Source organism: Pseudoliparis swirei, chromosome 24, assembly GCF_029220125.1.
Source record: "Pseudoliparis swirei isolate HS2019 ecotype Mariana Trench chromosome 24, NWPU_hadal_v1, whole genome shotgun sequence".
NCBI classification, from domain to species: Eukaryota; Metazoa; Chordata; class Actinopteri; order Perciformes; family Liparidae; genus Pseudoliparis; species Pseudoliparis swirei.
The window spans coordinates 1,334,048-1,350,772 of NC_079411.1; the positions used below are offsets into that span (position 1 = coordinate 1,334,048).

The following is a 16,725-nucleotide window of genomic DNA, read 5'->3' on the forward strand; positions in this document are numbered from 1 at the left end:
AGCAGGCTTTAATCAAAAAATACATTTGAACTTCAACAAGCTGCAGTCGGCCTCGGCTCTGAGGTCTCAAGTCTCCGCCTCAGGCTCACTTAAGGCGGGATGAGTTTTACAGGTGGATCATTATTCTTTAGTCATTCCTAACACGATGAATAAACATAACTAAAAGTTTACTTTCAATACTTATCCTTTATGACTCATTTGGCTTGATTTTGAGTGGGCGGGTCATTATGACCCTGAACAGGTGTCTCATCCCTATTTATCTACATCACCCCATGAAGAAAAAAAATGACAAAATGCAAATACAATTTAGGTGAAAATAGATGTTATGGTAGATGAATACAATTTAGATCTAGATTTTTTCAATGTACCTAAAAAATAGTTTGAACATGTATTTTTCATTAAAACGAGTGAGTTCTCCTTATTGAACTCTGACCTAAGGAGGGGTGAATAACTCAACTCATCCGTCACGTCCTTTGGTTTCCATGGTAACATGATGCCCAAACAGGAAGTTGTAGCCAAACTCGTAGCTCGTGCTCATAAAAGCCCGCTGTAGATTAATGTCTGGACTATAAATAAACTCTATTTATTAACACAATTGGGAAGTATAGGCTTCATAAAACACCAGAGCACTGACAGATTAGGAAGAGAATGAAAAAGGGCTTTTGTTGTTGTTGTTTTGTTGTTAATTTGAGCTCCAAAGCATCTTCACCAATCCACGAACATCTGGCGGCTCAGAAGGAATGTCTCTGAGTATTAAGATCGTTCTATTTCTGAGGAATAGTCTTTAAAGACACGGAGGTTACAGACTAGGGATCTCTCGTCCTGGTGGCGTGCTGTAGAACGGCTGGGTCATCCCCGCAGAGCCTCCGGACCTCGGCTTCTGAGGGGGATACATTAAATGAGGAGATTCAGTCTAAAACATAATCGCTAATTCGAGTCCAAAGCTCTGACTCGAGGCCATAAGCGCCAAACGCGCCACGGGCGGGCGTAGACGCACCCGCCTGTCACCTCTCCCTCGGTTTCCTCTCCGGGTCGGGCCGGCCCGGTTTGTCCGGCGGCCAAGGGCGCCTCCGCCTTTGGGACTAATACTGCTGACGTGGCTGGGCGTAATGAAGTCCGTCCTCCGCCCTCCGCCCGCTGCATCTGTTGCTACCCACTCAGAACAAAAATGGCACCGCAGTGGCGACAGCCTTCCGCCACTTCACGCGCCCGCGGCCACCAGAGGGCCTCGTCACTTCGCCCGCGGCCACCAGAGGGCCTCATTTCACGCCCGGCCGACTAGGGCCTCGGCCGTCACGCACCACGCCCACGTCACTGGGAGGCCTCGTCAAGCCACGCCACTGGCCAGAGGGCTCCTGCCACCACGCCACTAGAGGGCCCCGTCAAGCCACGCCTGCTAGAGGGCCTCGCTCAGCCACGCCCACGGCCACCAGAGGGCCTGCGTCACTTCACGCCCGCGGCCACCAGAGGCCCTCGGCCACTTCACGCCCGGCCACTCAGAGGGCCTCGTTACGGCCACTAGAGGGCCTGCCACTCACGCCTGCCATCAGAGGGCCTCGCCACTACCCATCAGAAATACCAGAGGCCTCGGGCCACTCACGCCCACGTGTTGGCCACCAGAGGGCCCTCACAGCCACGCCACCATTAGAGGCCAGAGGCCTCACCACGCCCATCGCCACTCAGAGCCTCGCCACCACCTACCACTGCCACCAGAGGTCCTCGCACACTTCACGCCTGCCAATAGAGGGCCTCGCTACTCACGCTTACTGCCACTAGAGGGCCTCGGGCTACTACCGCCCACGGCCACCAGAGGTCCCGCCAGTCATCACGGCCCCGGCTGACTAGAGGGCCTCGCCACTTCACGCCCTTGCCACCACTGAGGGCCTCGTCACTCACGCCCATCGCCACTAGAGGCCTCGCCACTTCACGCCCAGCGGCCACCAGAGGCCTCGTCACTTCACGCCCGCCACTAGAGGGTCCTCGTCACTTCACGCCCGCACGGGCCACCAGAGGCCCTCGTCACTTCACGCCCACGCCACCATGAGGGCTCCCCGCCACTCACGCAAGGCCACCAGAGGGCCTCGTCACATCACGCCCCACGGCCACTAGAGGGCCCTCAGCCACTCACCACGGCCACCAGGAGGTCCGGCTCACTCACGCCCCATGTGTTGCCACCAGAGGCTCCTGCGTCACCACTCACTGTCACCAGGAGGGCCTCATTACTCAGCCTCACGGCCACCAGAGGGCCTCGTCACTCACGCCCACGGTTACCAGAGGCCTCGTCACTCACGCCTGGGCGCGCCACCAGAGGGCCCTCGCCACTTCACGCCCACGGCCACCAGAGGGCCTACGCCACTTCACGCCCACCTGAGGGCCTCGCCACTCACACGCCCACCCGCCACCAGAGGGCCCGCTCACCACGCACGTGGCCACTTAGAGGGCCTCACTCCCACTGCCACCAGAGGGCCTCACTGCCAACAATGAGGCCTCGGCCACTTCACGCCCAGCCACCAGAGGGCCTCACATCAACGCCCACGGGCCACCAGAGGGCCCCGCCACTCACCGCAGCCACCAGAGGGCCCTGGGCTACACACCATCGGCAAGCCACTCAGAGGGCCTCACACCACCACGCCCGGCCACTAGAGGCCTCGCCACTTCACGCCCGTGGCCTCACTAGAGGGCCTCGGTCACTTCACGCCCACGGCCACTCAGAGGTGGGTCCCGGCCACTTCCACGACAGCGGCCACCAGGAGGGCCTCGTCACTCACGCCCCCACTCGGCCACTAGAGAGGCCTCGTCCTCACTTCACGCCCACGGCCACTAGGGAGGGTCCTCGTTACTTCACGCCCACGGCCACTCAGAGGGCCTCGTCACTTCACGCCCACGGCCACTAGAGGGTCCTGCCACCACGCCCACTGCCACTAGAGGGCCTCACATCACGCCCACGCCACTAGAGGGTCCTCACACCACGCCCGCCACCATAGAGGCCTCACACTCACGCCTGCGCCACCAGAGGGCCCTCAAACACCACGCCCGGCCGCCAGAGGGCCTCGCCACTTCACTCCTGCCACCAGAGGGCCTCGCTCACTTCACGCCCACGGCCACCAGAGGGCCTCACACTTCACGCCCCGCTAGGAGGGCCCTTTCGGCTACTTTCACGCCCGGCCACCAGAGAGGGCCTCGTTACCTCACGCCCACGGCCACTAGAGGGGCCTCGTCACTTCACGCCCGCTGCCACTAGGAGGGCTCACTTCACGCCCGGCCACAGAGAGGGCCTCGTCACTTCCGCCGTGGCCACTAGAGGGCACCGTCCGCTACCACGCCCACGCCACCAGAGTGGCCCTCACACTCACGCCTGCCACCAGAGGCCCTGCCACTCACGCCCGGCCACCAGAGGCCTCAACACTCACGCCCACTGCCACCCACCAGAGGGCCTCGGTCACTTCACGCCCGCCACCAGAGGGCCCTCGCCACCCCACGCCACCAGAGTGGGCCTCGCCACTTCACGCCCACTGCCACCAGAGGGCCTCACATCACGCCCACGCCACTCAGAGGGCCCCGTTACTCACGCCCGCCACCAGAGGGCCTGCCATCACGCCCAAGGCCACTAGAGGGCCTCGCTTACCACGGCCACTAGAGGGCCCTCGTCACTTCACGCCCACGCCACCAGAGGGCCTCGTCACTCACGCCCAAGGCCACCAGAGGGCCCTCGGTCACTTCACGCCCACGGCCACCAGAGGGCCTCGCCATCACGCCCATGGCCAATGGGAGGGCTCACATCACGCTAAGTGCCACTGAGAGGGCCTCGTCACTTCACGCCCGCGCGGCCACCAGAGGCCCGTCACTTCACGCCGCGGCCCACTAGAGGGCCTCGTCACTTCTCACGCCCGACGCCACCAGAGGGCCTCCTGCCACTTCACGCCCATGGCCACTAGAGGGGCCCTCGCTACTTCACGCGCACGTGCCACGCAGAGTGGGCCCCGCCACTCACGCCCACGGCTACTCATGAGTGGCCCTCGCCACTTCACGCCAAGGCCACCAGAGGGCCTCGCCACTTCACGCCCACGTGTTACCAGAGGGCCCTCGCCACCACGCCCACTGCCACCAGAGGTCCTCGCTACTTCACGCCCACAGCCACCAGAGTGGCTCTCGGCCACTCACGCCCACCAGAAGGCCCGCCACTTCACGCCCACGGCCACCAGAGGGCCTCGCTACTTCACGCCTGGGGCCGCTTAGAGGGCTCCCGCCATTACCACGCCTGGGGCCGCTAGGGAGGGCCTCGCCACTTTCACGCCCAAGCGCCACCAGAGGGCCCCGTCATTTCACCCATGCCACCAGAGGCCTCGGGCCACTCACATCAATGCCACCAGAACAGGCTCCTGGCACACTTCACCACGGCCACTAGAGGGCTTCATTATCACGCCTGGGCCACTAGAGGGCCTCGGCTACTTCACGCCCACGGCCACCAGAGGGCTCGCCACTACCGCCCACGGCTACTAGAGGGCCTCACGCCACCACGCCTGCCACTAGAGGCCTCACACTTCACCGCGCCACCAGAGGGCCTCATACCACGCCCGCGCGGCCACTAGAGGGCCTCGCCACTTTCACGCCATGCCACCAGAGGGCCCTCAATTCACGCCCGTAGCCACTAGAGGGCCTCGTCACTTCACGCCCACGGCCACTAGAGGCCTCGTCACTTCACGCCCGCCGGCCACCATGAGGGCCTCTCATCACCGCGCCACCAGAGGGTCTTCACACCGCCTGCGGGCTACCAGAGGGCTCCCTCACCACTGCTGCCACCAGGGAGGCCTCACACTTCACGCCTGTGTTACCAGAGGGCCTCACACTCACGCCTCAAGGCCACCAGAGGGCCTCGGCCACGCCCACGGGCCACCAGAGGGCCTCGGCCACTCACGCCTGCTGCCACCAGGAGGGCCTCACACTCACCAATGCACACCAGGAGGGGGCCACTCACGCTGCCACTGCGGGCCTCACCACGCCCAGTGGCCACTAGAGGGCCCGCCATCACGCCACCAGAGGGCCCTCACACACCGCCTATGGCCAACAGAGGGGCCTCACTCACGCCGTGTACCAGGAGTGGGCCTCCTCGTCATTTCACGCCCACGGCCACTAGAGGGCCTCATCACTCACGCCCACCAGCGCCACTAGAGGGCCTAAATCGCGTCTGAATCCAACAAAATCTTTAATCTGCTTTTCAAACCGCGACAATGTGATGAATTGTGTGTGTGGGGGAAATAAAGAGGAAGATCTGAAGCGTCAACGGTGATCGTTTATGATCAGGTCCAACGCGACCTCCGTCTGTGATCGCCGTGATCGCCGTAATCGATGCCCGTGACGCCCGGTCGCGGTCGGCTTAGAGGAGGATTATTTTTATTTTGCCGCTTTTAAAAGGTTGACCATCATTTGGCTTTTTTTTCTTCTCAACCTCGTCTTCCATCCCCGGTTCCCCGGGGTCCGGCCTCTCAGTCGGTTGTTTGAGTACCTCTTTTTTCTAGTCGGTGGGGGGGTACATTCAGAAGTTTAACTACAACGAATGCATTTTTATTGGCTTTATTTAATGAAACATGAGGTGCTTACATGATCCAGAGGAAGAGAAGACAATCGACGGCGAGCAGAAACACACAGGGAGCGGTAGCCGCGGCGATTAATCTCCACGCTCCTGAAACCGTGGCGACACGAGAAACAAAAAGGCGTTCATTGAGTTGTGGGAATGTGTTTGTTGAACTGGGCTAATGCTGCAGCTATGCTCCGGCTAATAAGCAAGCTAACAAACAAGCTTTCAATAAACACGATAATAAACACGATAATACACGCGCTAATGCACATGCTAATAAAGAAGCTAATAAACAAGCTAATAAATGCGCTAATACTGCGTTAATGCACACGCTAATAAACGAGCTAATAAACACACTAATGCACACGCTAATAAACGCGCTAATAAACACAATAATAGACGCGCTAATGCACATGCTAATAAACAAGCTAATAAATGTGCTAATGCACACGCTAATGCACACGCTAATTCACACGCTAATGCTGCGGCCTAATAAGCGTGATAATAAACCGCTAATGCACCGCTAATAAACACGCCTAATGCACCACGGCTAATAAACGGCGCTAATAAAGCACGGCTAATGCGCGGCTAATAAACACGCTAATGCACGCGTAATAAACATGCTAATAAACACGCTAATGCACGCTAATAAACACGCTAATGAACACGCTAATGCACCGCTAATGCACTGCGCTAATGCTGCTGCGCTAATAAACACGCTAATGCACCTGCGGCTAATAAGCGGCTTCAATAAAACACGCTAATGCACACGCTAATTCTGCAGCTAATAAACCTGCGTAATGCACCGCGGCTAATAACACAAGCTAATAAATGCGCAATGCACACGCTAATAAACCGCTAATAAACACGCTGAAATGCTGCGCTAATAAGCGATTAACATAATACACGCTAATGCTGCAGCTAATAAACGCGGCTAATAAACTGCGCTAATAAAACCGCTAATGCACATGCTAATAAGCGGCGGCTAATAAACCGCTATGTCGCGGCGCTAATAAACAACAGCTAATGCACATGCTAATAAGCGGCTAATGCACAGCTAATAAACTGCGCTAATAAACACGCTAATGCACCGCTAATAAACATGCTAATACTGCGGCTAATAAGCGGCGCTAATAAACACGCTAATGCACCGCTAATAAACATGCTAATGAACACGCTAATGCTGCGCTAATACACGCTAATAAACCGCTAATGCACGCTGGCAGCGGCGCTAATAAACGGCTAATGCAAATGGTTCACGGCTAATAAACACGCTAAATACCGCTAATCTCTTACAGAAACTGAATAGGTATTAGCGTAGCATGTGGTGTGAATAGTCTCAGTCTGTTGATCTGGGCTGGTGATGGCAGGCTGGCTCGGCCTCCTGTCCCACATGAAGGGACCCGGCGTGATGGAGGCAGGCGTGGAGAGAACTCACCGGCTGCTGCAGCAGCTGGCAGGTGGGCCTTCCGATCCTCTGTTGTTCTACCGTCACAGCGATATCTCCCTGTGTTCATCTCTGAAGTCGTTGATGATGAAGATCGGTCCTGATGCTGCTGAACTTCTTCATCCTCCTTGTACGGGTGTAGTTAGCTGCTGGGTTAGCATCACTGCTACAGCTCAGGTCACTGAGCTGCCCTCCTGATCTCAGCAGAGGGACTCGCCCGACACAGAGGGCCTGGGCATCTGGAAATGCGGCATATTCACTTTAAAATGGGAATGTTATTATTATTTTTTTCCTAAAGTGAATATCATAAAATAACTCATGATTTAAGAAGAATATACAGGCGGCCTTGAACTGCGCCGTTGAAACACTTGAACTTGGCGAGGTCTGTAGCGATATCAGGGGTCGCCCGCGATGTCGACCATCAGGCCCCTCACGTTGACATCTTGGCTCGGCTGGACATCTGCCATGTCATCAGCGGAGCGCGCCTCGTCCTCCCCGTCTCCTCTCTGAAGCTTTACGGGCGTCATCTACGACCTGCGTCGCCTCTTGCTCCGACAGTCGTCTCGCTGCTGTGTGTCGCTCCTGCGGTAAGCTGCACCACACTTTCGCTGACAAAAGCGCGGGCGAGAATCGTGTATTCACACCTGGGAAACACCCGGGCTCGCGTCCCCGTCGCCGCTGCTGCTGCTGCTGCTGGCGTTAACCTGAACCTCCACCTGCGTCTGGGTAGGTCGCTGCTTTCGTCGCCCGTGCTGTCATCACATTGTCCTCAGTGTCTGGAGCACGCATCTTCTCTCTGTGTCCTCGTAACCCGCGGTTGCGTCTTGAATTCAGGAAAGCATGCGGTCATCTCTTTGCATTGATGTAGATAACGAGCGGTTTAAACGATTCAAGGAAGCCTTTAGAACCATAGCTACAAGTAGCCGTCACTCAAAAGTCTAGCCTCGTTTCTCAGCGCTGTGCTGACTGTCTCAACACGTATCACATACTCGGTTACACTCGCTGTGACTTCTGGAGGCGAGGTGAGCTCAATATAAAGGCTGATAATTCTTGGCTTTCCTCTGCCTTAGTAATAGTTCTACAAAATAAATAGTGCTGCTGTCTACCGTGGAAATGGGTGCTTCCCGCATCACCAGGACAGGCTCTTATCATCCAGAAACTGGATAAGCTCAGCATATCTTCTTCATTCTTTGCCTCATTCCGCAGCAGTTCCTCTGCGTCCTCTGTCACAGGCACTCAGAATGGTTCTTTCAGCCGCACAGACAGAAGGGTGGCCCAAGAACAGTCTCCACAATTCATATTATTTTCATCCCGTCAAATATAGCCGCGACCCGGCGGCTCCTCGGCTCTACTGACTTTCTGCTACTAGTCATGTTTGGTGCCTACGCACCTAGTCTTAAGTGTTAGTTTCGTCTTGCTCTATAGGTTTTCGCCATCACCTGGGCCCGCAACACTCTTAGCAGAGCTAAAACTGATGGATAAAACATAACACAAATAGCACCAACAATAAGACTTACTAGGCGGAGGAATTAAAGTATGGAGACACAGGACCGTGACTTGTGTTACGTAATGGGGAACTGCCCTCACCCTCCAGTGAGGCTTTTATTGACACTCAAATAGAGCAGTTCACGCCCACACAGTGGCTCAAATCCAGGTTCATTGGTCACAATCAGTTCAAGTTGCTGTGTCATTAGTAAATTAGATGAAATAGTAATAAGTTATCCCTGCAATATGAGGCATATCTCCTTTTGCGTGGAACAGACCGCATTAATAAGGTGTCTGGCCCGTGACTGTCGGACGGCCGCTCCGGTATGTGAGCTTGTCTATACATGTCTGCGATAGACAGTTTCCGGCTTGCTTCAATAAAATCGTGGTTATTAGATGAAGTGTAGCCATCGGCCCTCAGGTATCTTAACCACCTGCCACTAATGAACCTATAACCACGGCGTTAGCTGACATTTACCTCAGCTAACATATGTAGTAAACTAATGTTAGCTTCGTTCCTTTAGAAACCGACAACCTCGTTACATCGGCGATGTTAAAGAAGCGTGAAGACCTTAACCATCAGATAGCTAAGTTAACTTACTCTTGGCGCCCAAAGCGACACAGAACTGCAGAACACCATGCCTCGGGTCAAAGTAGCTTCCCGCTAGCTCTGCGAGGCTAGCTCAACTCTCACCAGAGCCGAGTAGAAACCTCAGTGTGTCACTAACGTTGCCCGTTCAATGCAACGTTACTCTCTGAAATTAAATTAAGTTGGCATTCTTACCTCAAGAAGAGCTGCCATGTCAGGAGGCTATCGTTCCTCTGTGGCGTTTCTGAGTCACTGAAGCAGGAGAGCAGCCAGCGCCGCTCAAACCCCTACTGAGGAAGAGGCGCGAGCAGGTTAACAGTTCAATCTGCTTTGTTTGTGGTTATGATTAGTCTGATCTTACTGACACCTGGCCTCTCCTTTGAACTCTCTCTCTCTCTCTGTTGGACAGGCTGTCTGTCTCTGTCTGTGCTGTTTTTCTTCTCTAGTAACTAGATTCTTAGATAATACAATAAAATAGTAGGACAGGGATGTATGTACATTTTTAAAGTTAAATAATAAAGGAAATAAATAAAATAAATAAATGAAAGTAAATACAGTGTATCTAAGTGTATATAAAAGTGAAAGTGGTGCAATGCATTGATGTTCAATTTTGGGGAGGATCTGGCAGAGGTGATTTATTGTAAAGTCTAATGATTTATAGGAAGGTTCTCCTGTCTGGAGTTTCTCCTCTATCAAGAATGTTCTCCTGTATCAGGAATGTTCTCCTGTTTGTCCTTGTGAAGCAGAGCTAAAGCAGTCTGTTGGAGAACGTACTCCGCTGTCCTACGTGGGTAGTGGAGGTCGGTTCTCCAATATGGACAAACATTTCTTCATGTCCTCCTCTCCACCTGTTTCGGATAGTCCTCTTTGCCAATGATGGGAACATTCCGCAGTTTTAGTGAGTCGGTTGGTTTCCTCCAGTTACAATCCTGCTCCCCCCAGCGATGCGGAGAATCGAACACTAGTCCAACAGACTGGTAGAACATCATAACAGATTTGTCATATATTACAAACATTTGAGGACATGAACCTTCAAAGGAGTGCATTTTGTCTTCTCGGTTTTTAAAACCACTACCAAGCAAGGGATACTAAGTGCTATGTATTGCCAGCCGGTTGGGCCCCATTTGGGAGTAATTACAACCTGGAAAAGAAGGTAGCTCTCTGACATGTTGAGAAAAAAAAGCTAAAATCAGCCCCAAACTGTGGGGTCTCAGATTTACAAAGCACACACACCCTCTTCAAGTCCTGGATTTCAGACAGCCAATTAACTATTGTAGGTGCTTTGGGAAATTTCACCCCATCACCTCGTGTAGGCCCTGTCTTGAGTGTTTGTGTTCAATCTTGAATATCCAGGACTAATATTAAGAGATTATGACAATTTTGCACTTATCAAAGATATGCGATTATAAGAGAATAAGGCCCAATTTGACCCTTTGGACCTTTTTGGCGGCCCTTAACTTGCAGCTATCAGTCCCAAACTTTAGGGTATTCATATTCAGATGTCCCTCTTTAAATCTGAAGATGATCCACATATCTGAGTTGGTGGAAAAATTAACTAAAAGACTGGTTTTAAGGATTTTCCTCGTCAAGATTTTGGAGGCGATTTCACCCCATGACCTCAATGTATTATATTTAGGTAAATATAATATGTAAGACAAATAGGAGGTTAAGGGTCAGTTGGCAGAGTAGTGTGTTTGTGTGTGTGTGTGTGTGTATGCATGTGTGTGTTTAAAAAGATGTTAGTGTTTCAGAATTTATTTTAATTCATTCATTATCAGTTCTGATTACAAATATTGGACACTGGACACAACAGCAAATACTCACGGTCGCCCTATAATGCTCCTCTAAAGAACAAGTATCAAAACTTATCATTATTTCTTCTACTTTGTACTCTTAAAAAAACTGCAATATGTTTATTGTAATGAAAAAAGTGAATTTGTATGTCATTTAAGAAAACTGTAAAAATGACTGTATTAATAATAGTCATTTTTCTTTACAAAAATGGGCAACATTTTTTATTTTGTATTATTAGCATAATACTTAAATTAACAGTTGGGTTGTTAATTTACAGATAATGTCTGTAATTTCACCGAGTTTTGAATATAATTTTATTTAATCAATCCTGAAAGCTACCCTGAACCGGAGCAGGTTTGCCGTTCAGAGTAAGTTACCGGTAACCTAGTTTGCTAAGAATAAATCCAGCTTTATGTACCGGAAAGTAAGGTGTGGCGCAAATTCCTTGGGCGGAAGTGTACGGCGTTTAAAACTGAAGAGTTTCCATTGAGTAGAATTTATTAATTTTTCGACATTGTTGACTTTACTCATAAAATATGATTAAATTCTACTCAATGATTTTGAGCTGATATTATTCAAACAAAAATGAGTAAAATGCAATTGATAAATAATTCAAATTGTATTAAATCAACATAATAATATGCCAAACTCCACACATATTTTATGTAAAGGTTACTAGTATTTATTGAGTAAATATTAATTGAGCTCAGTCCCACTTTTTTGATTGTGGGTTTGTTTCTCGCACCTCGTCCACCGACTCAGGAGAAGCAGAGGAATCAGCATCAGGACCACCAGAGTCAACCTGATGACAGTCATCGTCGATGTTGGATCCCCTAGACATATGAACAGATTGTTACCCTGTGGACCAGGTGTGAGACAGCAAGCAGGTGTGTTAGTGTGATGGAGAACTCACCGGCTGCTACCAGCAGCTGGCAGGTGGAGTTACTACGTCCTCTGTTGTTCTGGGCTTCACAGATATCTCCACTGTGTTCATCTCTGCAGTCGTTGATGATGAAGATCGGTCCTGATGCTGCTGGTTCTTCTTCATCCTCCTTGTACCAGGTGTAGTTAGCTGCTGGGTTAGCATCACTGCTACAGCTCAGAGTCACTGAGCTGCCCTCCACGATCTCAGGAGAGGGACTCGCTGACACAGAGGGACGCCTTGGAGCATCTGAGGGGACATCATCATACATTAACATTCAGATGATCCTGAACATATAGGTTGTATTCATGTTTGATTACTGCGTGTTGTTCCTGGAGTTAGACTTATGTGTAACCCACTGATTGGCTCAGGGAGGAAAGACTTTCAATTGGCCAATCCAGGACCTGAGTCCTGATAAATATCCGGGTCAAGGGAGGTCACTTCCTGTTTTCGTGTGGGTGCAGACAGCGGTGAGTGCAGCGAGAGTTTACCTCCATTACTTTGAAGTTAATTTTGTGTTGTAGTCTGTGCAATGTGCTGAGAATATTTTGTGTAAATGTTAGACCTCCATTTTGTTATATTACATGGTTTTATCCTTTTCTTTTGTATTTCCCTGACTATGTCAGCGCTTTTGGTTACTGCTGTTACATTTGTTTGTGTTTTGAATCAACTGTTTTGTGTGACCTTGTGTACAGGTCAGGTTTTTGGGATACCCACTTTGTATCCAAGGAAGATGGCGAGCTACCCACGAGATGGATGAATAAAATGCCCACTGTGAAAAGTTTCTTTTCATTATACATATGTTTACTTGATTTATTTTTATGTTCAGTAAAAAGCCTTAACCTCAACTATTTGATTTTGTGTTTTTTCACACACGACTTGAGCTCCGCAGCCGAATCTGGAGACAACATTTTAGATATTAGAAATTAAATCTTGAAATTGAGCCACAGGTTACATATGGAAATAGTTATGAACATGCTGTGTGGACAAAGCGACGTCCGACTCGAGGGTCCCAGACGTCTCCAACCGACACACTGGCTGGAAAACATTCTGGAGGTTATCGATTGAGACGCTTTACTCACATTTCACATCCATGGAGACGTAGTCAGACTTTTTCTTCCCCAGCTGGTTCTCAGCTGCACATGAGTACAGTCCAGAGTCAGAGGACCGGACGGAGATGAAGACGAGCTGAGGGTCTTCACTGAGAGGACCTGGTTGGTTCTTCTTGTACCAGGTGTAGTTAGCTGCTGGGTTAGCATCACTGCTACAGGTCAGTCACTGAGCTGCCCTCCACGATCTCAGGAGAGGGACTCGCTGACACAGAGGGACGCCTTGGAGCATCTGGAGGGACATCATGAATAAAGACACGATTCATTACATTTACGAAAATAAATAACTTCCTCGAAAATCCATAATATCATGAATGCAGTGGGACGTCTGGTGGAGAGAATATGTCCATAGTCTACATTTAGGGCTGAGTTGACTGGAAGGCAATAAGTGAATTTATGAATTAACACAAAAATGTAAAATAGTCACCGGCAAATATTATATGTCTCGGGATTTTATTGTGAAAGGTCAGCAGTCTATAGTCTGACATCTTTTCTCTGGACTTTAAGCCTCAGAATGGTTTAAATCTTGTCATAAAGATGTGAACACACACACACACTGTGCACACGGTGATTGGTTTATGCTTTCCACTTTAAACAAACGCAAAATGTAAATTGCTTTCTTTGGAGCGTAAAAGTCACATTTTATAAGTAAATAGATAGACGTCCTAGTTTATTACACAAGGGGAAACAATGCATGTCAAGGCATGTAGGAGTCGAGATGTCTTTGACTCACACACTGGGGGGGAACGGTGCGGCTCGTATCCTTCAACAGCGCAGGAGTATCTCTTCTGATTGTTAAACAAGATTCTGCGGATAGAAGTCTTTCCATTGATCTCCTTTCCATCTCTGTACCAGACATACGACCAAGCGCCGCCTACGTCACACCGGCAGCGACACGTCAGCTGAACACGGAGGAGGGGGCGTGTCACCTGCACCCAAAGGCCTGGAGAGGCAAAGAAAGGTCACTTCAAACCATTAAATACATCGAGTTGAAGCTGCATTCTCTCTGCTGACCACCAGGGGCGACTCTGGTTGTATAGAAGTCTATGCTTCATGTGTTAGAGCTGCATTCTCTCTCCTGACCACCAGGGGGCTCCTCTGGTTGTATAGAAGTCTATGCTTCATGTGTTGAAGCTGCATTCTCTCTCCTGACCACCAGGGGGCTCCTCTGGTTGTATATAAGTCTATGCTTCATATATTAAAGCTGCATTCTCTCTCCTGACCACCAGGGGGCGACTCCTCTGGTTGTATATAAGTCTATGCTTCATATATTAAAGCTGCATTCTCTCTCCTGACCACCAGGGGGCTCCTCTGGTTGTATAGAAGTCTATGCTTCATGTGTTAAAGCTGCATTCTCTCTCCTGACCACCAGGGGGCGACTCCTCTGGTTGTATAGAAATCACATAATGAAAACGTCCTAAAATGTATAAAATATTTTTAAAAAAATTACAATAAATGAAAACAATTAGAACATTAATCACAACTCTCTTTCCTGCATGTTACTGAAAACATTTAAACACACACACACACACACATTACATTTACTCATACAGTATATGATATCATTCAAATTAAAGTTCCGATTAAATTGAGGAAAAGATCGTCACTTAACCCTTTAAGTCCCATTTAAAGGGTCAAACGTTAAATAATAACAATAAGACGGAAACATATTTCTGTAAATCTATTTGGTGACCCGAAAAGAAACCTCCTGCGGCCCCCTTTGGGTCCCCGAGCCAGACTTTGGGAGCGACTGCTCATCACAAAGATAACCACGATGGCTTCTTCTTTTTATGCCCTTTAAATCAATGATTACCCAGAAGTCCGAGGGGCCGCCGTCACGTCTGCTGAGTGATTTACGAGCTTCCTGTTCCTCTGGAGCTCGTGGATAATAATCTTATTTTCTCTCTCAATAAAACATGTTTCTAAAGCATGGAGGTTCAGCTCGTTGAAGCGACATCGGCCTCGTTATGCAACGACACGCAGCGCCGCCGTGTTTAAGGAAAAGACTCGAAAAGTCTCCTAAACAATAAAAGCACGAGAGAGAACATTTGAAATTTGAAATAACAGCCGTGGATATTTTTTACAATAAATTCATATTAATAATTAATTTAATTCATATAGCGCTTGTTAAGATGTTACATTTCATACACATGGAGCAACTCAGGGTTAGGTGTCTTGCTCAAGGACCAGGGCGGGGATTGAACCGCCAACCTCCTGCTCGAGAGACGGACCTGCTACCCACTCAACCACGGTTAAAAGTCCAGGAGACATGAACCTGGATCAGTAACGAGGAGGAGCACGAGTCCACCGGCGGCTGTGAAGGTCATCGCTGCTCCTCTCTGCTCGCTCCGCCACTGGAAATGACTTGAAAGAGGGAAGAAGAAGAAGGAGAAGAAAGAGAAGAAGAAGGAGACGAAGAAGGAGAAGTACACTGAGCTGCTTCCTCTTCATGCCATAGGTCCACACGCAGGACGCCGCTCACCCATTGGAGGAGGAAACAGAACGTTTGAAATGGAATTGAAAAGAGGGAGAAATAGAGTCGTTTATATAGACTTCTATACAACCAGAGGAGTCGCCCCCTGGTGGTCAGGAGAGAGAATGCAGTGAAACATCGTCAGGGTTTAAGGTGCTGTTTATTATTCCAGGTTGTTTGTTGGTGTTGTTGTAATCCCTCCTGGTCACCAGCAGGGGGCGCTGAAGACACTCTGCTCCTGTATCTGTGGATGGAGAGCTGCACCCCACAGGAGGTCTGTGGTTCTGGACCAGAAGACGACTTCTTCCTCACCTGAGCTCTTCTTCCTCAACTGAACACTTCTTCCTCACCTGAGCTCTTCTTCCTCAACTGAACACTTCTTTCTCAACTGAACTCTTCTTCATCACATGAGCTCTTCTTCTTCACTTGAGCTCTTCTTCCTCACTTGAGCTCTTCTTCCTCACCTGAGCTCTTCTTCCTCACATGAGCTCTTCTTCCTCACTTGAGCTCTTCTTCCTCAACTGAACACTTCTTCCTCACTTGAGCTCTTCTTCCTCACATGAGCCCTTCTTCCTCACTTGAGCTCTTCTTCCTCACCTGAGCTCTTCTTACAGATGCTGCTGCTCATCTCTCTGCTTCACGTCCACTGGGTGAAGAGAAAGACTTCAGAAGGATGTGGTCCAGAGAAGTGATGATGATGATAATGATGATGATGATGGTTTACAAAATAGAGACAGGTTCATCAAACCTGGAGCTGAGGAAACGAAACCTAAACTTTTATACATATATATATTTTAAAATAAATATATTGTTTGCTTCAATGATTTTTACATTTATTTTGTTGATGTAGGTAGTCTTAATTATATATATATATTATATATAATATATATACACAGTATAAATATAGTTTATAATATATGTATATTTATTTATGCAGGTGATTAAGTGCCACACAAGTTTAAGTTTCCTATATATATACATATATATATGTAAATATATATATATATATAAATAAATATATATATATACATATATATAAGTACATACACATAAGGTCTTCAGTTGTCCTTTTACATATAGATATAAGAAGGACATTTTGAAGACCTGTTTTAATCCTCTCTGAGTTAAATAGCATCAGGTCTGGTTTCCTGTTCAGATGTATTGCGTAACCTCCTCATTCATCACTTCATCACTTCATCTCCTCCTTCTTGCTTTCACGCTTCAAAAAGTACGAACTAAACGTGTGAGTATCATAAAAAGCTTTAAAAGAGTTTATTTCACTGTAATAATCCAAAATCAAAAGAAAGAGTCCCGTTGGCTTGTTGCCGAGG

General features: G+C 49.4%; 1 protein-coding gene across 2 annotated transcripts in view; it reads right to left on the reverse strand.

The window, feature by feature from the left end:
• Positions 1-16,651: 16,651 nt before the first annotated feature.
• Positions 16,652-16,725, reverse strand: part of LOC130189923 (tetratricopeptide repeat protein 31-like) — a 15,375-nt gene continuing 15,301 nt past the window's right edge. For both annotated transcript variants that reach the window (XM_056408938.1, XM_056408937.1), the window contains exon 14: positions 16,652-16,725. This exon is cut by the window's right edge and continues 419 nt beyond it. The gene's annotated coding sequence lies outside the window, so the exon portion shown is untranslated.